The 25,057-nt window shown below is 40.9% G+C and overlaps 1 protein-coding gene across 2 annotated transcripts in view; it reads left to right on the top strand.

Annotated features, from left to right (window-relative positions):
• Positions 1–292: 292 nt before the first annotated feature.
• FAM168A (family with sequence similarity 168 member A) overlaps positions 293–25,057 on the top strand; it is a 205,016-nt gene continuing 180,251 nt past the window's right edge. Inside the window, exon 1 of one of the 2 annotated variants that reach the window (XM_032639336.1) lies at positions 293–537. The gene's annotated coding sequence lies outside the window, so the exon portion shown is untranslated. The remainder of the gene's footprint in view (positions 538–25,057) is intronic. The other variant, XM_032639331.1, reaches the window with a different exon arrangement.

Here is a 25,057-nt window from a genome sequence, read left to right on the forward strand (position 1 = left end):
AGCGTCCCTTGGGGGATGGGGCCGCTGTGGTGCCTAACTTGCCTCCTATGTGGTCTTTGAGTCTACAAAAGCCACCCGCGGATGGTTGGCTTTATTCCACTGTCCGAGACCTAGGAGGGAATAGTCCCTCCGCATCGGGCGCGCGCCGAGGGGCGCCGGCTGCGCGCGGACCGGAGTGGGGCATGCCGGGAGTTGTGGTCCCGGCGGGCTGAGGCTGTGGGACGTGTCGCGGCGCTGCGCTGGCTCCTCCTTCCCAGCCCTTCTCAGCGGTCCCCCGCCCCTTCCCTCAGCCTCCTCCTCTCTAGCCCGCAGCCCAGCGTCCCCTCCCCCCACCCGTCGGGCTCCTCGGCGGCTACTGCAGAGGATTCAGAGCCGAGTCGCTGAGAAGGAGGAGGCTCCCAGTCCCTGCGCGCCATCCGCCACCTTACTGGACACGGGCGAGGGAGCGAGAGCGTCGCCTCTGTAGCCTTCAGAGAAGACAAGGGCATCGTCGCTTCAGCTGCCGCCGCCGCCGTTTTCGCCTGCAGCAGCTCGCCGGTGAGGAGATCACCCCCCCACCCTACCCCGGTCCGCTCTCCCTGAGCCTGGGCCGGTGGTACTGGGGAGAATGAGAGTGGGGACTGCGGAGCCCCTTCGCGGGTTGGGGGAAGGGGGTTGAGGTCGCGATGGAACGGCGGGCTGGCTGGGGAGACTTGTCCAGGCGCGGGCTGGGGGTGGGGTGAGGGTGGGACACAAGCAGGTTGGGGGGGGAGAGACAAGGGAAGGGGACTTTTAATGGGAACGATCTGGGACAGGAGCGTGGGGTTGTAGGGTTGGGGTGGAATTTGGATGGTTTTGGGCGAAATGGATGTTGAGACTGGAGTGGGATGGCTTTTAATGGGGGAGGGGACTGACTGAGGGTGGTGGATTTGGGGTTGGCCTGGAGCAATTGACAGCTTGGGATCTGGGCCGGGTTGCGGGGTAAGGGGTTGATTGTAATAGAGAGTGCGACTGCAGAGTTGGATAGGACCCTGGGGGGTGACTAATTCTGGAGGGTGGAATTTGGGGTGGACCTAGGGCAGGCTGATAGAGGTGGTAGGAGCCGGGGGTGAGGAGGGTCTTGGCATGGGCTGAGACCTGAGCTTGAAGTGGGCGCTTGCCATCTGGGGGTGGTGGAATTTGTTGAGATTTTATGGAATAGCGTGGGTTAGGAAAGCAGAGGAGGTAGAATTCGGGGTTTTCCCTGGGGAGTGCTTATGGAGGTTGGAATAGGAGCTGGTGGGGGGTGGGACTTTGAATGAGGGGAGTGTGAGGGTGAGCTGGCAGGAGGGGGTAAAGTAGAAGTTAGGCCCAAAATGGGCGAACAAGGATTGGAATTGGGCGGGGAGGGGAAGCGGGGGAGCACAGTGGGATGGGATTTAGAGGGATCTTAGAAGCACTGGTGGCTTCCTGGGTACAGGGTGAAGGCAGAGGGCACAGAAGATGCTTCTGGGCTGGACTTACTGAAAGAATAGTGGCAGGTGGTGAGCAAGGTTGGGGGATGGTATCTTGAAGAAAATGTCCCTTGGCCAAGGTGGCAGAGGGAGTTTTGGAGCAAGAATGTCTGAGATGAACTGGTAGGACTGGAGAGGTGGTTGCTGATAGTGAGGTAGCAGATGTGGCTAATTAAGGAGTGGGAAACCTGGGGTTGTTGGTATGGAGGGGGCAGGGAGGATGGAGAGGGGCAGTGAGCAGTGCTGGGAAGAGGTGGATTGGATGATTCTGGAGAAGGATTGAGATGGCCTCCAAGAGACACAAGAGGGTTGGGGGTTGGACTTAAATGGACAGCTTTGGAGGCTGTGGTTGGGGAGAGAGAAGGTACATAAAAGACTTTTCTAGAGGACTTCTTAAGCTGTTAGTTTTTGTTTGTTTCACTTGTATTAGTATCATTTGGAAGTAAACCAACATAAAGGGTAAAGTTGAGAGGGGCTTCAGTTAAGGTAGAATTGAGGAGGGGAAAGTATCTTTTTTTTTTTTGAGGAGGGAAAAGTATCTTCTATTATTCATGTATTATAAAAAGAAAGTTGGGGGAGAAAACCCCACTCCAATAACTAAAGATGAAGAAGATGAAACTGGAATGTGATAGATGTCTTTCTATTTGACGTCTCTGCCTTCTCCTTTCCTCTCTCCTCCAGGTGCATTTAAAAATTAGTCTTGGAATTTGGTATTAAATAGATTTGATGAGCTTGAGGTGGTTAAGGGAGCATTCCTTGCTTGAGAACTGATGAATGAGACTGAAAAATACAAGGCTGAATTTATTTCCCAGTCAGGCAATGTGCATGTATTCAGAAAGAGCTTAGGCCTTTTTTTCCCCCTCCTCTTAAAATTGATTGCTTGAAGACTCCATTTATTGGTGTCCTGGTTTGCAAGGCAATTAGGCCCATCATTGTATTGCAGGCTAATAATCCAGAGATGAATCTTGGTACCACCGTTTTATGTAAACAGAGAGAAGACAGAAAATATGGAAATGTCATAAATATTCATTGGTGAGATAGTTTGGTATTTTCATTTGATTCTCTTTTGACATTACCTGATAAGATTTAAAATAATTGGACTATATTTCTGTAGATTGAATTTTCTTCTAAAGGAATTCAGGTGGTTAGAATTCTGTCAGATGTGGATAAAAACATAAAGAATCATTTTTATTTTATTTTATTTAGGAGATGTAAGCGTATTCCATTAACTACAAAAACAATACTTCCATCTATTCAGAAATTTTATTTAAAGCTTAATGATATGCTCATTCTCATGGCAGAAGAGTGATGCTGGAAAGTAGAGAAGGGTGTTAATGGAGGAGACATCTTTAGGAAAATAGTTTTCTGGACTTAATTGCATTAACTGTGATATGTTAAACCTGAAATGGCTGTTGATTAGAGCTTAGATTGGGGAAAAAATGGGGAGGGATGTAAAGAGGGATGTAAGGCACCAACGGGATCAAAATAATTCTTTTTTTGTTCAAGCTTCAGGGTTCAGCTTGTAAACAAACCATTTTCCTTGGCCTTCACAATTGAACACATGAAAATACCCAATATTAAGAATCTTTTTTTTTTTTTTCGGTACGCGGGCCTCTCACTGTTGTGGCCTCTCCCGTTATGGAGCACAGGCTCCGGACACGCAAGCCCAGCAGCCATGGCTCACGGGCCCAGCCGCTCAGCGGCATGTGGGATCTTCCCGGACCGGGGCACGAACCCGTGTCCCCCGCATTGGCAGGCGGACTCTCAACCACTGCGCCACCAGGGAAGCCCCAAGAATCTTTTTTTTTTTTATTGTAGCTTCAAAATGGGCAGAATGATTGAAGGTTGGACTTATCCTTGGAATTGAAAGTGTTTTGTTATGAGGAAGCTTTCTGTATTGCAATAAAAATCAGGTTTGAGCAGTTACCCATAATTTGATGAGAGAGTAATCTAACTAATGCAAGCATTTCTCCTCATAACTTTACTCTGGGGTCCAGACGTTGCTTTTGTGGATCTGCAGGCTTGATTTAGAGGTGGGATATTTATATGAAAGCCCTAGCTTTTGAGAGCTCAAAATGGAAGGTAATCGCTTGGGAGAATTGTCTTGGTGGATTTCCTTTTTCCCCCTCACAGCTGTGTTCACCTGTGCAGTAGAAATGTATATAAAGTGTTTTAGTATCTTCATCTCATTTGATTCTTCCAGTATTCTGGTGAGAAGGGGATAGCAGTGGAGGTATTGGTAGACAGGTACCTTGGTAGAATGAATAGCTTGTTAATTTAGAGGTTAAGAGTCCTGAGTTCAAATCTCCTTTCTACCACTTGATAACCTAGTGATTTTAGTAAAGTCATTAAAAACCTTTCATACTTAGTGGTAATGGTTGCATAACATTGTGAATGTACTTACTTCCACTAAATTGTACAATTAAATACAGTTAAAATTGTAAAAAAGTGAACAAAAAACAGTTGTCAAGGAGCTTTCAGTGTCATGGGAGAGATGATTTAAATGTCGTGAGAAAAGTGAGGCAAAACTAACGTAGTGGTCAAGAGTGTGGGTTCTGAAGTTTGTCCACCATTTACTACTACCTATGTGACCTTGGGCACCGTGGTCTCATCTGTAAAATGGGCATAAGAGAACTAATCTCATAGGGTTGTTTTGAGGATTAAACAAAAGAATCCATGGTAAGCATTTAATACAATGTGTTACATTGTACACTATAAAAATATTAGATGTTATTATTATTAGATAGAAGAGACTAGAATGTGAATAGCCTTGTGTGTCCTACCGCTGAGTTCTTAGTATTATGATCTATTATTTAGTAAGGAGGTATTACTTTGTATTATTATCTCACAGTTTATCTGCATATTAGTATGTTGGTACTATAGTCTAGGAACTTAAAAAAATATATATTTATTTATTTGGTTCCGCCGGGTCTTAGTTGCAGCTCGCAACTAAGCCCATGAGCCTTTATTGAGGCATGCGAACTCTTAGTTGCGGCATGCATGTGGGATCTAGTTCCCTGACCAGGGATCAACCCAGGCCCCCTGCATTGGGAACGCAGAGTCTTAACCACTGTGCCACCAGGGAAGTCCCTAGTCTAGGAACTTTAAACAGTAAAGTAGTAAACATATATTAGTTGTTAGTTTCCTCATCTATAAAATAAGAAGAAAAACTGCTGAGAGGTAGAATGACTTGCTTAAGATTACACAGTGAGTGGAAGAGTTTGGGTTACAGCCCTGAAATTCTGATTCTTCAACCCTGTTTATATCTTCTTTTTAAATTGTGAGATAAACCATATGTATAAAAGTGCATATAATATAAATCTTTAATTTAAAGAATGATAACAAATTGAAGGCCTATGTTTTTGCTACCCAGTTTAACAAAAAGGAGATTTTTAGTACCTTTAAAGCTTCTTGTGATTCCCTGCCTGATTGAATCTCTGTCCTTCTCCCTCAGAAGTAACCACTTTCCTGAATTTTGTGTGAATCATTCCCTTGCTTTTAAAAATAGTTTTACCAAACAAGTATGTATCCTAAACAATATATTTTGTACCTTTATAACTTTATATAAATAGAATCATAGTGTTAAGTATTTTTCTGTGACTTGCTTTTTTCTTATTTATTATCCTTATTTTTTAATTTTAAAAGAGCTTTATTCCACCATTAATTAAAATAACATGCTCATAGCAGAAATTGGAAATTACAGAAAAAGTAAAAGAAGCAATATTATTGTCTATAGTCCCATTACTCAGCAACACTTCTTATTTGTATGTATATTATATATACACATATAAAAATATATTCTTTAGTATATGTCTGTAAGTATGCGTGTACATACATATATGGGTAGTCTAGATGGCAAGAGGAAGCCAGTTTGCATTTATGGATGATCAGATTATCCAGATGTGGATCAATCATACTTGGAAATAGGAATGGGAGAGGGTAGTAGCAGCCTTTGTAAGCTGTGAAAGAACAGCATCTTAAGAGTTTTTTCTTATTGGCGGATTTTTTATTTACTAGATACTGATTCTTTTAATACCAGCTTAGAGCTTCATGTCATGTTTTGGCAAGTCACGTAACTCTTCTGATCAGAATTTCTGTGCATGTTTCTTTTTGCAGAAAGGCAGCCTGGTACATTGGTCCTCACCTGATTGTACAGGAGGGTCTGTCCTCTGATGTACAGAGTGGACCATGAATAGGAAGTCATTAGTTATGCATATCAGAAGCTTAGCAACCTAAACCCCAAGAATTTTTTGTCTAAGAGATGTGAAATCCAAATGCATTAATAATCTGTTAGAGTTTCAGTTTACTCTCCTGTAAAGTGGGGCTCAAATGAGGTAATAAATGTGAAAATACTCTTTAAACTGTAAAGCACTATATAAATGTTAGTTGGGGTTTTTTTTTTTTTTTTTTTTTCCTCTTTAGTTTACAAAAATGAAGTCAGGGCACCCCACACAGAGGTGAAAAGCTTCTTATATTTGGTTTATTGCCTTTCCAAAGGGTTCTCGCAGTAGAGGAGGAATACGTGAAGATCAGTTCACAGTTTCTCCCTTAAAACTTGAAGATTGTTGGATATAGTGGGACAGAGAGGGTGCTAGAGGACTTTCTCCTAGTGAATTTATGGGACCTGGTTCTACATTAACTGTGCTGGCTTGCTCAAAATGAAACAATTGATGCTTTTTGAAGTGGAGAATGCAGTATACAACATTTGCTCTTCACTATCCTGACAAATACAGTCATTTCCCTCTTAGTTTTCTACCTGTAACTTATTACAAGGTAGAGTAGTACAGTGAGATGGATTATTTATGCATATGTAAAAGAGAGATAATACTCAGTTATTGGGTTGTTAATGGATTATATGAGATAAAGACAAAGAACCCAGAACACTGAATGGCACATACGTAGTTGATGCTTAATATGGTAAATACTACTGTTGTTATTTTTATTTTACTTATGAATTGTTTACAGCTAACTTTTCCTCCAGGCTATTCTTTTATTATTCAGTGTTTTCCTGCTGCTATATCTCCCCTTACTCGTTTTACATTTGGAATATAAATTTATTTTAAAATTATCATAAGTAAAGCAAAACAAAGAATGTAAATCCTCAATGCATTCCAAGACCAAGGAGCTAGTAGTCGGTGTGTGACAGATATGTTTAAGACATCTGTTCAACAAGTATCTATTGAGTGGTTATTAGATGACAGTCAGGGAGTGCTGGGAGTATGGGATACAAAAATTAAAATTCCCTACTCTTAAGGAGCTTATAGTTAATCTAGTGTGGAGACAGACATGTCACACATAACTGTAGCATAATGGAATAATTGCTATGGTGGGGACCTGGGCAAGGGCCATGGGGAGGATGGAGGTTGACATGGCCTGACCTGCCTGAGAGAGCAAGGAAGAGAGAGATGCTTGGGGGAGTTAATGCTTGAGCTGAGACCTGAAGGATATGTGGATGTACTGGGGAAGTAGAGGTTACAAATGTTTCATGACGTCAACAGCACAATCTTCCTCGATTTTTCCCTCCCAGTGTTCTTGTAGGCCTTACTTTGTACCTCTTTTTAAGGGCTTTCTAGCATATATGCCTACTGTAAAACCAAATAAACCGGGGCTTAACCGCTGGTGGCGCAGTGGTTAAGAATCCACCTGCCAATGCAGGGGACACGGGTTCGAGTCCTGGTCTGGGAAGATCCCACATGTTGCGGAGCAGCTAAGCCTGTGCACCACAACTACTGAGCCTGCGCTCTAGAGCCCGCGAGCCACGACTACTGAGCCGTGTGCCACAACTACTGAAGCCCGCACGCCTAGAGCCCGTGCTCTGCAACAAAGAGGAGCCACTGCGATGAGAAGTCCGTGCACGACAACAAAGAGTAGTCCCCTGTTCGCCGCAACTAGAGACAGCCCACGCATAGCAACAAAGACCCAAAGCAGCCAAAAATAAATAAAATAAATGAATTAAAAAGAAAAAAATAAGGGGAGAGGTTCTCCCCTCCCTTTTAAAAAAAGACATGCTGTACTATTATGCCCTTATTCTTTCCATATGTTGTGCCTTCCACCTGGAAAGCCCTCCCCCTACTGAGTTCCTTAATCTTTACTTTGTCCATTAGATGAGCTGTACTAATGAATGTATTTCATGGTTGTTCTTTCCAGTCTGTTGTTTAGCAGGAAGAGATTTTTGAAGCTTTTGAAACTACCTTATATTTAAGAAGAGATCTTTATTGTTTCTGCTTTCTCAGTAAATGTTGATATTCCTTAGTGTTGGCTCTTTGACTCACTGGACTTTTTAAGTTTCTTTCTTTGAGTAGTGTTGCCCACTCTATTGGCTTTAACTGCTGCTGTATGGTGATGACTCTCAAAATCCCTATCTCCAGCTCAGACCTCTTTCCTGAGCTCTAGACTTGTATATCTCACTGTCTACTGGCAACCTGCATACATCCATTTTGATGGTCCTTAAATTAAGTAGGTCCAGAACAACTCATTTTACCCATCTCCTTCTTCTGGCCTCTCCCCTTTTGTATCTCCCTCAAAAGCTAAAGTCATCTATTCCTGTAGTTTTGTCCTAACTTAAAGGCACTGCTGTTCATCCAGTCATTCAAGATATGAATCTGTGCTATTAGTCTTTTCTTCTCCATTATCTCTATAGCCAAAAATAAATCCTTCTAAATATTTCTGAAACTCATCTCCCCTTTCCTACGGTTATCCCCTTAGTTCAGGCCCTAATCTTACCTGGACAAGGGCAGTAGCCTCCTAACTAGTTTGTATATCACCCATGTAGTAAACCTGTCTTCCATCCAGCAGCCGGAACATCTACCCAGTGGTGTATATGTCCACATCACTCCCTTGCTTAAATCCCTTCATTGGCTCTACAGTCTTAAGCTCCTTAGCATGACATATTAGGCCTTCTATGACCTGTCGTTATGTACTCCTTCTGCCTGATCGCCCATCACTGGTAATACTGAGTAGCATGTAGTTTCTACAGATATTTTACAGTTTCACACCTTTGCTCATGCTGTTTCTCCTTTTATTCATCCCTCTGGGTTAAGTGCATCTCCCCTAAGGAACCTTACAGAATCCTTAAGGTTGTCATAAGTGCCCCCATTTTGTTCACAGGGAGTATCCAGTGTGTACCTCTGTCATAATATTGATATTGCCCTGTTTTAGGAAAATTGACTGTTTCTGTCTGCTCCTTCACTTAACTGTAAGTTTCTTGGGGGCAGGGGCTGTGTTCTAGTCATCTTATACAGTCCTAGGTCCTTGGAGGGTGCCTTGCAGGTAGTGAATGATTAATTTTTGAAGTGAACATAGTAAGGAGAGATGACAAAGTATGTCATGTTCTAACGAGGAGTAAGGTGATAGGTGTTTTTCCAGATGTAGGTTTTTATTTATTTAGAATGGAATTTAGAATTTAATTGGATTGATAAAGGCTTTGATGATGATGGTGTATAGCACAAGGTTCAAAAGTAGAAGACAGCAAGATGGTGTGCTCAGGGGTTGGCAAATGCTTTCTGTAAAAAAATATTTTAGGCTTTGTGGGTCACATACAGTGTCTATTATTTTTTTCTCCTTCTCTTTCCCTTCCCCATCTTCTCCCTTCTTCCCCCCTCCTATGTTTCATTCTTAGCTCACAAGCCATACAGAAACAGGCCATGGGTGTACCATAGCTTGACAATCCCTGGTACATTATCAGAAATCAGACTTAAAGTTGTAGACTCCCCACCCCCAACCCCGCCACCCCGAGGCTTGCGGGGTTCCCCGAACCGAGCCCCCTGCAGTGGAAGCACGGCATCTTAACTACTGAACTGCCAGGGAAGTCCCTTAAAGTTGTAGCCTAGTGAAGAGCAAAGAGACTAAAGCAAGTTCATTTTTCTTGTTTTATTTATTATAAAATTAATTCCTTAGGAAATTATGCATATCTTTAGTACTAAAAATAATTGTACAGAATCTTTTTGTCAAACTACTGTTTATCTAAAAGTTTATTTTGTTAAATAGGCCATCGATTTAAAAAAATATATATATATTTATTTATTTATTTGCTTGTGCTGGGTCTTAGTTGCAGCAGGCAGGCTCCTCAGTTGCGGCTTGTTGAGTCCTCTGTTGTGGCATGCGTGTGGGATCTAGTTCCTTGACTAGGGATCGAACCCGGGCCCCCTGCATTGGGAGCGTGGAGTCTTAACCACTGCACCACCAGGGAAGTCCCTAGGCCATCGATTTCTGTATAAAGATGCTATGAAAACACCTTGGTTTATAAAGCTCCAATACAACTCCCCCACCTTCTTCCTTTTAGGCAGGTGTCTGGGTACTTTCAGAATATGCCTATTTTTATGATATTATAGATTGTGTTTTCTCTTAGATACAGACATTTTGAAGGAACCCTGGGCTGATATATTTTTCACAGTAAGCTTCAATCCCTGGCTGACTAGAGATTATAATCTCGATTTGGCTTCTGATCATGTCCTTCAGGCTTGATAGTTTCTGCTGATGCTCATATTTTCTAGCTTCTGTTTTATAGCCTTATATACATATCCTAGTTTTCTTTTCTTTTTTTTTTTTTTTAAGTATTATGTTTTTGTTTTAGTTTTTTGGGGCCGCACCACGAGGTTTGTGGGATCTCAGCTCCCTGACCAGGGATTGAACCCAGACCATGGGAGTGAAAGCCCGGAATCCTAACCACTAGGCCACCAGGGAACTCCCTATCTTAATTTTCTAATGTGTTGTCCTCTCTCTTTTATTTTGAGTTGGTAGCAGAAATCCCTGTCTGTAAATATAGTTACACTATTTATACTTCTGCAAATATAATTATGCTATTTTATTTGATCTACAGTGTATAGGTTGGTCATGTAGCATTATTTTCATTTTAAGGATGAAGAAATCAAGAGTCAAGAGGGTAATTTATTTTTGGCCTTAGGAGTAGTAGGAGATGAAGGTGGAAAGACAGAAAGGACTTAATATTTGAATATCTGTGGTAGGCAATATGCTGGGTGCTTTCTCTCCCTTATATAATTTAATCCTCACATTTACCCTGTTTAGGGTATTGTGCCCATTTTACAGAAGAGGAAGCTGAAGCAACTGAGGCCTATAGGGATTAAGTAGCTTGCTTGCATTTGGTTACATAGTAAAAGAAGAGAAGCTTGTATTAAAAACCTGATCTGCCTTGCTCCAAAGTCCTTGTTCTTTTTACTGTGTTGTATATAAAAGTTCCCTGGTTTTAAATTCTTAGATCAGTATTTTTCAACCTACTTAGGTGAGTAGTAGCTTGGCTACACATTAGAATCACCTGAAAATCTGTCTTTAAAAAAAAAAAAAGCCCTACTTCTACCCTGACCAGTGTTAACAAAATTTCTTCACGTGAGCCTAAAGCAGGTGTGTGTATGGGTGTATTTTTTTTTAGAGAATATAGATTAAAAAGAAATTGTATTGAGGTATATATACAAGAAAAAGTGCACAAAAAGTGTAACCAGCACTCAGATCAAGAAAGGGAACGTTGGGAATTCCCTGGCAGTCCAGTGGTTGGGACTCGATGCTTTCACTGCTGTGGCCCGGATTCAGTCCCCGGTTGGGTAACGAATATGCTGACTTCCAATACCATAGATTATTTTTGCCTACTTATGAACTTTTATAAGGTATGACTGGCTTTTGCACTCAGCTTTGTTTGTGAGGTTCATTTATGTTCTTGTATGTAGCAATAGTTTATCCTTCTCATTGCTATATAGCAATAGTTCTAAAAAATTTTGGCGTCTTCACTCTTCCTATTAAAGACTCCAAAGAGCTTTTGTTTGTGAGTTGTGTGTACCAGTATTTACTGTGTTAAAAATTAAAACTGTGCATTTAAAAATAATAAACTTATTAAATGTTAGCATATTTTAATGAAAATAACTATATTCCACAAAATAGAAGAATAATATTTAAAATTTTTCCAAATCTCTTCACTGTCTGACTGGATACATATCTGCTTCTACATTCAGTCTGCTGCAACTGGTTGTTTTGTTGGTGGTATATTAAAAAAATCCAGTCCCACATATATGTGGCTAGAAAAGGGAAGAATTTTTTTTTTAAATAAATAAATCTATTTATCTATTTATTTATTTATGGCTGTGTTGGGTCTTCGTTGCTGTGCACAGGCTTTCTCTGGTTGTGGCGAGCAGAGGTTACTCTTCGTTGCTCTTCTCATTGCGGTGGCTTCTCTGCTGCAGAGCACCGGCTCTAGGCACGCAGGCCTATTTGTGGCACACGAGCTTAGTTGCTCCACAGCAACTTAGTTGCTCCTCGTATTTGTGGCACGAGGGCTCTAGAGCGCAGGCTCAGTAGTTGTGGCACACGAGCTTAGTTGCTCCGCAGCATGTGGGATCTTCCCGGATCAGGGCTCGAACCCGTGTCCCTTACATTGGCAGGCGGATTCTTAACCACTGTGCCACCAGGGAAGCCCTGACAGGCGGATTCTTAACCACTTCGCCACCAGGAAAGTCCCAGGAGGAATGTTTTAATTGACTTCTTTTTTTTGGCTGCACCGAGAGGCTTGTGGGATCCTAGTTCCCCTATCAGGGATTGAACCCAGGTCCCCGGCAGTGGAAGCGCAGAGTTCTAACCACTGGGCTGCCAGGGAATTCCCTTGATTGACTTTTTAGATAACTATGGATATTCTTTTTTTATATACTACACCAAAAGTTGTCAGTTGGTAGTTTCTTTAGAGGTCCATTATTTTGTGGAATCTGAAACCATATCAGTGAGCCTTTCATACTCTGTTACACTAAAGTCCATTGGTCATTTTGTACTTTGAATGGATTTTCTACTCATGCATAATTTTGTGTCATCATGCTTTGGTCATTTCGAAAACACTGGTTCATTGAGTTACGCAGATCTTCTAAAATGTTGACATATTTTATTATACAGTATCAAAAAATCACATTTGTTAATATCTCTACCCATTTCATCAGACAAGTCTTCTCTAGTTTTTGCTTGAAAGCCCAAATTCTATCATTGGCAACAAATACTGACAGTTGTTTTCCTTGAAGTGACAGTCTCACATTGTTCATTTTTGAAAGAATGTCTGCCAAACATCCAAGTCTGAATAATCAGTTTGTCTGGCAGTTGTTCTTTCAAGTAAAAATGGTGTTTCATGAAAAAAAGCAGGTAGTTCAGCTTGCAACTTAATTGCACAAGTGCCTAAGTGCTTTTCCTTGAGATAACTCTTGTACTTTGCTATGCAGAAAGATGTGTAGTTAAGGACTGAGACTTTTGTGGCTTCAGCAAGACCTCAGAATAGTTCTTTTTTTTTTTTTTTGGCATGGCTATGTAGAATGCAATGACACTATTACAGTTTGATGTCACTGCCTTAATTCAATACAATATGATATAGTTTTATTTATTAGTATAATTATGTTTCCAGGCTTTACTGATTGCTTATTGAAGGAATAGGTGGATTTGTTAAACCTTTACTAAAAGTACTGCTTTGAAAGCTAGCATGAATGCAGTTGGTCTTTCACTTAGTAGAACTTTAGAGTTGAGCAGTTTTACAGCTTTGTCAGGATGTTAGAAAATCATTGGGCTTGGGACTTCCCTGGCGGTCCAGTGGTTAAGACTTTGCCTTCCAGTGCAGGGCGTGCGGTTTCGATCCCTGGTTGGGGAACTAAGATCCCACATGCCTTGTGGCCAAAAAACCAAAACATAAAACAGAAGCAGTGTTGTAACAAATTCAATAAAGACTTTAAAAATGGTCCACATCAAAAAAAAAAAAAAAAGAAAAAGAAAATCATTGGGTTTGATGCTTATTCTTTACCACTTGTGCACGCGCGCGCGCGCGCGTGTATATTTTAATATTTATTTATTTATTTTGGCTGTGCCGGGTCTTAGTTGCAGCATGCGGGATCCTTTGTTGTGGTGTGAGGGATCTTTAGTTGCGGCATGCATGCAGGATCTAGTGCCCCTACCAGGGATCAAATCCGGGCCCCCTGCCTTGGGAGCGTGGAGTCTTACCCACTGGACCACCAGGGAAGTCCCACCACTTGTGTGGAAAGAAAGGCATGAAGTAGTCTTTAGAGAACTGTGCATAGCTATGTATAAAAGTGATTCTGTGTCTTCCTACCCTTAACCTGGGGCATTTGCCGCAGAAAAAGAAAAAGATGCAGATGAAGCCACAGCCAAGTGATCTTGTTGTGTAATGACTTTGGTTTTTCACTATGATTGGGCAGAGGGGGATGGAGGAGGTTGGCTAAATAAGTCATAACAATGAGCATTGTTTTACCTTTCAGCCAACACCCCTATACAGCCTGGATCCTTAGTTCTGGGGGGAGGAGAATTAACATTCATTGTGTGCCTGCATTGTGCTAGGCCCTTTATGTGTGGTAACTTATTTAAACTCACAATTAGACTGTAGGGTGGCCATAATTATTTTATTTTACACATGAGAAAGCTTAGGCTCAGAGATGTAGCACCTACTCAGGCCCACCAGCCAGTAAGTGACTAGGGTGGGATTTATTCTCAGACTTTGCTACCTCCATAGCCTATGAATGGTCTTTCCTATATTCTGTGCTATCTTCCAAGGACAGTGTGTCACTGATTATTTCTGTATCCTTGATACCTGGAACCTAGTAGGGTTTAGTTTTTTTTCTTTTTTTTTTTTTTTGCGGTACGCGGGCCTCTCACTGGTGTGGCCTCTCCTGTTGCGGAGCACAGGCTCCAGACGCGCAGGCTCAGCGGCCATGGCTCACGGGCCCAGCTGCTCCGTGGCATGTGGGATCTTCCCGGACCGGGGCACGAACCCATGTCCCCTGCATCGGCAGGCGGACTCTCAACCACTGCGCCACCAGGGAAGCCTGGTTTAGTACATTTTTGTTGAATAATTGAGTTGGTGCTAAATGAGTGAACCAGTTTTTACAGAGTAGGATATAACCTAGCAGCCCTGGGCTACTGTGTAGATTGGTGCATGGTAGGGTCTGGTCACCATTTGTTGTTGTGGGGAAAGGGTCAATCTTCTTAATGATAGACTCTTTGAAACTATTTAAATAATTTGGATATTTAGGAATTGAAGAGATCTAATAGGATGAATTTTCCTTAGATTGTCAATAATCTCTTCAGAAATAGGTAATATATCTATGCTGCCCTTGTTTTCCCCCATACTAGCTGTGAGACCTTGGGCAAGTTACTTTACTTTACTGTACCTCATTTTTTTAATCTTTAAAAAGGGAAGGACAGCAATAATAGTACATAATTCCTAGGTAGTTGTGAGGATTGAATGAGACAATTCATATAAAGAACTTAGCACAGTGCTTGGCATATATTACTGTCAATGAATGGGAGCTGTTATTCATATTATCCTTCTAGAATGAAGCCTGGATTTAATGTGACTTTTAGCATGTGAAGAAGGAACAGTATTTTGGCTTTTAAAGCATTTTTATTAGAGAAATAAAGCACTGAATTTATTGGGGTTTTTTTTTTTTTTTTGAATTTGTTTTCTGAGTTTAGTTTACTTGGTCTTCCTGGCAGGGAAGGTCTATAATTTTGGCTGTTTGCCTGGGTTTGTTGGTGAACCAATGCAGGTATAGTATGGCTTTTGGCTCTCCATCAACTTTTTAAACTTTTTAGTCTAGTTGAAACAGTTTGAATTGTTCTGGAGAGTTCACTGATGTTGATAGTTCTTTCTAGATGAAAAATGTCTGTAAATGTGAGAAATGCCCCTTTCTAAATTTTTTTTCTAACTATACCACTCATTACTGAGGGGATCAAATATTTCTCCATAGTACTTTGCCCCAGAACCAAAGGAGGAGGGTGTTTTTTGAATTTTTCCTGCATTTATTTTTGTTGGTGGTAATTTTATCCATACTTTTGAGGTTTATGGCTTTGACAGAACTTTTTTTTTTTTTTTGAAGTATAGTTGACAGTACATTTTGATCAGGCTGTGGAGTTATAGAGGAGAAAACCAGCTATCCATTCTAAATGAACATATCTGAAAGCCTGCCTGCCCTTCAGTCAAGTGTCAGTGTAGGTACACTGTCTCCTAGATGGGGTTCCCTAGTATGTTTTTTTTTTCTTTTTTCGGTACGTGGGCCTCTCACTGTTGTGGCCTCTCCCGTTGCTGAGCACAGGCTCCAGACGCGCAGGCTCAGCAGCCATGGCTCACGGGCCCAGCCGCTCCGCGGCATGTGGGATCCCCCCGGACCGGGGCACAAACCCGTGTTCCCTGCATGGGCAGGTGGGCTCTCAACCACTGCGCCACCAGGGAAGCCCCCCAGTATGGTTTTTAGTAAGAGAGTTAGCTCAGTGTTCTCTCCCTAACTCTCTCCAGTGTCATTCATTGTTTGCCTCTCCTCCCAGCTTACATGTTTTACCTTTAATACTAATGATGTGTATATTGTTTGGTGTTTGCAGTTCTCCAGACTTGCCAAGCTTCTTGCTTTAATGTCTTTGCACATACTCTTCTCTGGGCCTGGACATCTCCTTTTAACTTTTAACTTGTCTAACTCCTACTCAGCCTTTAAGACTCAGCCTAGGAGTTAACCTTTTCCAGAAAGCTTTCCTTGACTTTTCCGGGTTGGGATTGGGTGCCCTGTCTCTGGGTTGCCCTATCTCTGGGGTGTAATTATCCATTTATTATTTATTGGTCTCCTCTACTTGCAGTGAGCAGGGATTGCATCTAATCATCCTTTTATTCTCAAGAGCTCATTTTTGGACCTTACACAGAATAGGCACCAGTAAGGTCTTGTTGAGTGAATCCATAGTTTCAGCCTGGTCTGTTAGCACTGTAACTTCCCAACCATGTTGTTCTAGGCTGAGTTTTAGTAGAATGACTTTTCTTTAGTGGCCATTGCACCTTCCCCTGCCTCCCCTTGTGTTGTGTCCACTATACTTCAGCTCACACTTATCCTCTATTCTTTGCCCATAGCTGGGTCAGTGGAATGGTATACACACTAGACATGTATATCTTCATAAAGAACTTGATTTGTGACAGATCCTGGAATCTCACTTGGAATGAATGAAGTCACATTGATAAATGGAGAAGTTGGGACCTTATGATTGCTTTTCTAACTCTTAGCTCTTTTCTCCGCTTCCAAGTTTCATCTTTATTAATTTTTTTGTCAATTTTAACTTTTAGGTAACATAAAATGAATGCTACAAAACCAAACCACAAGTACTCTGCTTATGCATTTGATTTTTTTGAGCCTAAGTATAGGATTTGACCTCTCTGTTATGGTGGTGGGATGACTGAGACTTTAAGAAATGTAGGGTTTTTAACGCTTATTAAGCCCTTCATAGCTCCTGACACATGATTTAAATTATGGCTTCCAAAAAAAGTTTTGTTGATTAGAGTCTTAGTAGCAGGCAAAAATAATCATTTATGCTTGCATTCATTTAGTTAACATGGATATCAGGTTCTTTGCTAGGTAGGTTCTGATGATACACAGAGGTGAGTGAGATGTGGTCTCTGTCTCCAAGGAACTCCCAGGTGCAAGGGAGAAGCTATAAATAAATACATTACAGTTCAGTGTATGGTACATGCTGTAGAATAAGTAGCAGAGAGGGAGGTGTTAATGACTTTTTCAGGGAAGAGTTCTTGGAGGAATAGACACCTGAGCTTATTTCTGAAAGAACATTAGGTCTTGTGTATGGAAGGTTCTGGATATATGGTCATAAAATCTGGATTTGAACCCCACCTCTGCCACTTACTAGCTGTTTGACTTGGGGCAAGTTGTGTAAGCACTCTGAATCTCAGTTTTTTTCCCCTGTTAAGTGAGGATGACCATGTCTGTATCTGCTTTTGAAAGTTGTGAGGATTTAATATACGTGAAAGAATTTCATAAATGTGCTAAACAAATATTATATCCTATTTGTTTTTCCTTTTTAATAAATTTATTTATTTATTTTTGGCTGCATTGGGTCTTCATTGCCGCACGCAGGCTTTCTCTAGTTGTAGCGAGCGGGGGATACTCTTCGTTGTGGTGCTTGGGTTTCTCATTGCGGTGGCTTCTCTTTGTTGTGGAGCACGGACTCTAGGTGCATGGGCTTCAGTAGTTGTGGCACAGAGGCTCAGTAGTTGTGGCTTGCAGGCTCTAGAGTGCAGGTTCAGTAGTTGTGGCACACAGGCTTAGTTGCTCCACTGCATGTAGGATCTTCCCAGACCAGGGCTCGAACCCCTGTCCCCTGCATTGGCAGGTGGATTCTTAACCACTGAGCCACAGGGAAGTCCCTATGTCCTGGTTTTTGTGTTTTATTTATTCATTGATAATAGTATTTTGACAGATTGGAGCATAAGTTTTCTTACTCAAGCCAGAAATGAGAAAAAGAAAAAGATTGAGTATGTTAGTGTATAGATGTCGTTTATAAAGCATTAACACTGTATAGACATCACGATTTAGAGCAAAGAGTTTTTAAGTCCAGAATCCATGAAACTTTGGTTCTGTGCTTCTATGGAAGATACTGCTTAAGATGCTTAAGGAGTGGTCTCTGAAAAAGTACTGAGTGTGGTTCTGAGTGACTTGGATGGCAATAAGCCAGACTGGAAAGAGCTCCATTTCTTGTCAGGAGACTTATATCTGTGCCACTATTAAAGGTTATTTAACATTTCAGAATTGCATTTTCCCCATCAATAAAACAGAAAAAAATAATAGTAATTTGCAGACTGAGAATTAGGGATAAAATGGGTAAAGTGCATACTATTAGCCATAATCAGTTAAAAGTTTGATTTGTAGAATATTAAAACAAATTTTCTCCTCTTTCAATACAAGAGACTTCTTTTAGAGAAACTTGTTTAAAGAATAGAGGGGACTTTCAATCATTTGTACTATACTAAGACTTATAGTATTTTACTTCTTTCTTCAAGTTCATTCCTCAGAAAAATTTTGCAAGGTGAGTTTAAATCCCACCTCTTGCACTCACTGGCTGTATGACCTCAAAGTTACTTAATCTTTCTGTAACTTATTTTATGCATCTGTGAGATAGGGATATAGTGGTATTTACAATGTATAGTTGTTGGGAAGATTAAATGAGATAATTACATAAAGTGCTTAGATTGGTGTTTGGCACATGGTACGATTTCAATAAATGGTAGCATTGTTACTATCACTTTCATTTTATAAATGAGGAACTGGATACAGATTTAGCAACCTGAATAGATTCACTTGAATCCTGGGATTCAATCCAGGTTTGTGCAATGCCATTACTCTTTATCCTTTTACCAGGCTGCATTTTGTAATTAACATTTTATTTGTTTGGATACTATTCTGAAGTGCTGTAGAGTGTTTGGAAATAATCTATTACTCTTAGGTATTTAAAACGTCCTTTCTGTGATGTTTTACTAATAGTTTATATAAACTCAGAACTAAATTGGTTAGGGAAAGAACTCTTTGGCCTGGTTTTCCTGTGATTAGACACAATTTAAGGGCAGATATTCTGGGGTCATGGTCAGTGATTAGTAAAAAGAACAATGTGTTTTTTCCTTCCTGAACAGGTTTATTGAGGTAAAACTGACAAACAGTAAATGACACAAATTTAATGTAGTTTGCTAAATTTTAGCATGTGTGTACATCTGTGAAACCATCACTGCAATTCAAATAGTGAATATCACCTCCCAAAAGTTTCCTGGTACCCCTATGCAATCCCTTCTTCCTGCTCTCTCTGATCCCTTATCCAAGCAAACATTGGTCTGCCTTCTATAACTTTTTACTTCTATTATTATTATAGATTAAACAATGGTTTTGAAGTCAGAGCAATCAGGACTGAGATCCCCAGTCTGCCACTGTGTTAGTTGGGTGACTTTGGAGAAGTCATTTTATCTCTCAGCCTGGTTTACTCACGTGTAAAATAGGGATTCTATCACCGGCGAAGAGGACCATGAGGAAGAGAGGAACAGTGTGTAGAAAGAGCCTAGCGTGGCGCCTGACTCATAGCTGGCCTTCAGTCCCTGGAAGTTGCTGGCCCAGAGTACATTTAGGAGTCAGAGCTCCAAAATGCTTTTCTATCACCTAGACCTTGTGTTCCCTCTTAGTGAATGAGCTTTCTTGAAATAGGAAAGTTTAGATTAGGCAGCTTAAGGACCTAAAGGGCTTTCTGGTACTCCTTCCTTCCCTCCTCCATGCCCACTGTTCCACGTGCTATTAATTATGAACAGATGTTCTTCATAAATAAGCAAAGAACTCCACCACAGATTTTTGAGTTCTTTATGCCTGTGTTTAAGTCTGGCATTGTGATAAAGCTGCATGAGCAATGAGGTTGTAGTCAAAGTTCTGGGTTTTAGTTTCCATGCTGCCTTGGGCAAATTGTAAAATCTTTCTGAGCCTCAGTTTTCTCAGATATAAAGCTGGGACTCGGCTTCCCTGGTGGCACAGTGGTTAAGAATCTGCCTGCCAGTGTAGGGGACACGGGTTTGAGCCCTGGTCCGGGAAGATCCCACATGCCACGGAGCAGCTAAGCCCGTGCACCACAACTACTGAGCCTGCACTCTAGAGCCCGTGCTCTGCAACAAGAGAAGCTACCGCAATGAGAAGCCTGCACACCACAACAAAGGGTAGCCCCTGCTCGCACCAACTAGAGAAAGCCCGCGTGCAGCAGCAAAGACCTAACACAGACAAAAAAAATAAAATAAAATAAAAGTAAAGCTGGGGCGGATCATACCACACAAATTTGTTGGGAGGATTAAATGAGAATTTTGAAAATGAATTGTATGATGATGTCATAGTTCATCTGCATTGTCCCATGACTGCCTTGCAGTGTTAGAACTCTGTGAAAGGTTCAGGTAGCATTTAAATTTGTTATCCTAGAGGTTTGTTTGTTTGTTTTTAAAAGTATATTTTATTAGGTTTTACTAATAGGTAGCACAAAAAAGCAAAATCCAAAGGTTAAAAGTGCTTAGAATTTAAAGTCAGAGAAACGTTAATTCAAATTTTAGTTTTAGTGGCTGTGTGACCTTGGGCAAGTTATTTATTTTCTCTGAGCCTTAAATTCTCACCTGTCAATAAGGGATATCTGGTCTTCCTCTGAGGGTTCTTGTGAGGATTAGAAATAATGTGTGTACAGTGGTTGGCAAATAGCAGATAGCCAGTGATGCTAGTTTCTTTCCTTCCATTTCCAAAATTGGTAGATTTGTGAAGTTCAGTGAACTATTACTGAAGGGATTACTTTTGTGTTCCCTATTCCATGATACAGTTTGGCCCAGGATAGCCATTAGGTGGTGTCTCAGATTTCCCATTTAAGTCTGAAAATGCAGCTCGAGGTTTATGATGCCAGCAGTTATTGTAAAGGGATTTTCTTTTTCCTAATGGAGGAACTGATGCCATGTTTTTGTACTTTGTGATTAATTTTCATTGCTGTAGATGGAGGTACTTTGTATTGTGGGAGCCAGGGAAACCGGTATCCATTTTCCTTGTCTCTTCTGTCTGTGTTTGTTTGGGTTGGAGAATTGTCTAAAGGCTTCTTAGTGAATAAAGTAGATTTGCTAAGTTCAGATTCTTCCTTCCTGGGTGAGCCCAGGAACAACCTAGTGGGGGAAAAAACAAATAGGAGAACGTGGGGGTGATTGGTGAGTTCTGCTTGTAAAGTTGTCAGCAACTTTGAGTTTGGGGGCAGCGGAGAAGAGTTGTTCCTCCGTTCCCCTCTTCCCCTCCAGAGCGTTTACAGCCCAACACAAAGGGAGCTTTAAGATGGAGGTCTGCATTGTAATTTCCTAGAAATTGCAGCTTCTGGTAACCGCTCATTCAGTTTGCACCTCTTTGCTGCAGTAGATGAAACAATGGGGACAATAAAGCCATTTATCTGATAGCTGTAGCCTCAATGGCATGTTTGTTTTAATAATGGTATAATTTGCAGGGCTCATAAATTGTGATTTTATTCTCATGGAAATACTGCCTGGTGGTATTTGGATTCTCAGGTCTCCTGTTGTGGATAATTTCACTAACATTCTGGCTGACAATTCTCTTTATTCCACACTTCGTTTTAGATTGTTCAGGCTGGTTGGGTAATTAGACCAGTGCAGAGCCAATTTTCTTTAGTTTGGGGCTGGCAGGTGGTTACTAGGTAACTAGAGGATCTTCTGAACAGGCAAGAAATTCTGCTTAGGGGTTCAAGGCATAAAAGCCGAGTTTGTTTTTGATTGTCATATGGAATTTTTCTTTTTTTTTTTGTGGTACGCGGGCCTCTCACTGTTGTGGCCTCTCCCGTTGCGGAGCACAGGCTCTGGATGCGCAGGCTCAGCGGCCATGGCTCACGGGCCCAGCTGCTCCGTGGCATGTGGGATCTTCCCGGACCAGGGCACGAACCCGTGTCCCCTGCATCGGCAGGCGGACTCTCAACCACTGCGCCACCAGGGAAGCCCCTGGAATTTTTTTTTTAAGGTTTTGTCTATCCAATGCCAAAACATCTGAAAGAAAAAAAAAATTTTTTTTCAATCATCTGAATATTTACTTTCCATGGTACCAAATATCCCATTCTATTTGGAAAATCATATAGTTGAGTTTTTAATTTTCATCTACATGTTTTTTTCTGGGAGTATTCACAGAGGGCAAAGGATGAGACTAGCTACCATGTGCTAGACATTGTCCTAGGTGATGCACACATTATCTCTAAATCTTAATTAGAACCCTGAGAGGTAGGTATTGTTTCTCCCATTTTACATATGCAGAAACCTAAATTCAGAGAATTTAAGTAACCAAATTAAGGTATCTCAGTTAATAAGTGGTGGGCAGTTTACTGGACTCAAACCTCATGTTAGGTTTTCAGTTATAGCATAAGATATTCTGAAGATACATTAAAGTTTCTCTTCAGCTCTTAGATATTACAGTGATTGGCTCAGTAATATACTGTACATGAATTAGTACCTGTCATCAGATGTATATCTGATTGTTCTTCCTGTCATCTAATTTTTTTAAATCTAATTTTTATTTTATATTGGAGTATAGTTGATTTACAATGTTGTGTTAGTTTCAGGTGTACAGCAAAGTAATTCAGTTGTACATACACATACATCCATTCTTTTTCAGATTCTTTTCCCATACAGGTTATTACAGAATATTGAGTAAAGTTCTCTGTGCTATACAGTAGGTCCTTGTTGGTTATCTATTTTATATATAGTAGTGTTATATGTGTCATCTAATCTTATATTATTATAGCAGTTAAGGTTCATGGAGTATTTTGATTATCTTACCGAAATTAAAGGCCTTCCAGACATACTCTGTTTTAGGAATTCTTTAAAAGTTTGGCACTATATCATGTGCCAAAACATGATAGAGTCGCTGGAAATAACCTCAGACTTGTAGTTTGGGAACTGGGTTTTAAAATCTGGGCACTGCCACTTATTGGATGGTTTTGGATAAACCTTTTAACCCTCATTGGCTAACCGTTACTCCTTGCATATAAGCCTCGTTTTGCTCATCTGATAAGAATAGGGATATGATACCCACATTAAGGGATTTTAGGGTTAGTGCCTAGTATATGCCTGTAACATAGTAGGGGCTCAATAAGTGCTGGCTTCCTTCCTTCTTGACTTACTCTATTACTGAACTATTGGGATAATTTGATGCTTCTTTCATCATTGGCCACAGGATTTATTAAAAGATGGCCAACTTCTAGTGCTATTTTGTTACATTTTATGTTGATGCTGTTAAACTGATAAGAGTTCATTTTTCTCTAGGAACTTGCTGCTCAAACTAGGTAATTTGTTTAAGGGACATTTAGACATCTGGTTCATTGTTTATACTCTCTTAGTCAGGAGAGTGAGTGCATATATGGAAAGGGCATTGGATTTGTGATTATACAAACTTGGTTAAAGTTCTAGCTTTGCTTCTTACTAGCTGAATTGCTTGGGACAACTGACTTTCTCTAGCTGAGACTTGGAGGAGGAATAATAATAATAACTGACCTGTTTTGTTGTGAGGATCAGAGAATGGATGTGAAGATGCCTTTTAAATTGAAAAATGCTAGGTGAGATAGTAATCATTACGTGACTTTCATAGTTAGACCAGGTGGGGCTTAGTGAGAATCCACTGCTGTTTTAAGAGAGAAATTTTAAATTTGACTTGAACTGTATAAAGGAAACATTTTGTTGAGTTTTATGTTAGCTCTTGGGGACAGCTGATGAGAACAGGCCAGAATGAGTTCCTGGGTAGAGAAAGTATTGAGTGACTATAATTGGATGGTAGAGGTGAGAATGGGGTGGGGTGGGAGTACAGCTGTGAGGCAGGCCAAGGGAACTTAGAGAATAGTTAAGACATGAAGTTTGGATCTTGGTCTAGTCTTGATCCATAGAGCAAAATGAGGGAGGCTCCTTGATTAGAAAATCTTAGAACACTGAGCAGTGTGTGGAGAACTGGTTGAAAGAGTAGGGATGGTTGAAAGAGTAGGGATGAGAGAAGCTAACAGTTTTAGCTTCTCTCGTGAGGACACTCAAGTTGAAATCCCAGTTTTAAGTCTTCTAGGAATACGTACAGAAGTAAAATAGATTTTGTTTCATTCCCAGCCCCTCCTACCCCACAACAGCTGTGTGTCCATCTGGGCGGGGGGGGACGTTCCAAGTAAAGCTTGTGCTTATTGTGCATGAATCACTTGGTGGCTCTCAGGTGGGCACATCGGCATATTTTCATTTAAAGAGGTGCAGGTGGCTGGCAAGTGGGGGATCTGCTTTTACAGACTAGAAAGCTTAATTTTATGCAGTCATATTCAGGTTATCTCTTCCCTGAAAATTGGTTCTGTTTACAGCATTTCAGTAATGCAGATGGTATTTTTCCTAAGTGGAACATCAACCCAAAATTTTTTTTTTAAATAAATTTATTTATTTTTTATTTTTGGCTGCGTTGAGTCTTCGTTGCTGCACGTGGGCTTGTCTAGTTGCAGAGAGCGGGGGCTCTTTGTTGCGGTGCACAGGCTTCTCATTACGGTGGCTTCTCTTGTTGCGGAGCACTGGCTCTAGGCTCATAGGCTTCAGTAGTTGTGGCGCACGGGCTTAGTTGCTCCACAGCATGTGGGATGTTCCCAGACCAGGGCTCGAACCTGTGTCCCCTGCATTGGCAGGCGGATTCTCAACCACTGCGCCACCAGGGAAGCCCAACCAAAAATTTTAATGTGTTTAATTATTGATATGTCTGAATGGTGCAGTGTATTGGTTAAGATAAAGATTTTTTCATATGAAGAAAGCCTTCTGGCTCTGAAGTTTGGTACTACACCAGTTTTTTCATTTTTCTCTCAGGAGGATGTTTTTTTCTTTACTACAAGTGCCTGCATTATGCTTTCTGCATCATTGCCTTCTCTTTTGAGTATTGAGGTAGAATAGTTGTTGTATAGGATAGTTTCAAAGTCTCCATTTTATTTGATTATCAGAACACATTTAGGCTTCTGTTTTCTACCTCCTTTGTCTATTAGTTTGAAGGTGTTGCAGTGATTAGGTAGGAGATGGATTTCTATAGGCTCCACTCAGAATCAGTCTGAGTTATTTTATATTAACTTCTTATATAATAATGTCAACTGATATTTGCATAATTTTTTTAGGTAGGTATTTTGTTATTAAAATTTTTCTTCTGACCTGTTTCTTGCACTAAATTGGTAGCTCTTTTGGGGCAGGACCATGTATTTCTTAATCTTTGTATTCACTGTATTCAGCACAGATCTAATAATGA

Source organism: Phocoena sinus, chromosome 8, assembly GCF_008692025.1.
Source record: "Phocoena sinus isolate mPhoSin1 chromosome 8, mPhoSin1.pri, whole genome shotgun sequence".
In the NCBI taxonomy this organism is placed as follows: Eukaryota; Metazoa; Chordata; class Mammalia; order Artiodactyla; family Phocoenidae; genus Phocoena; species Phocoena sinus.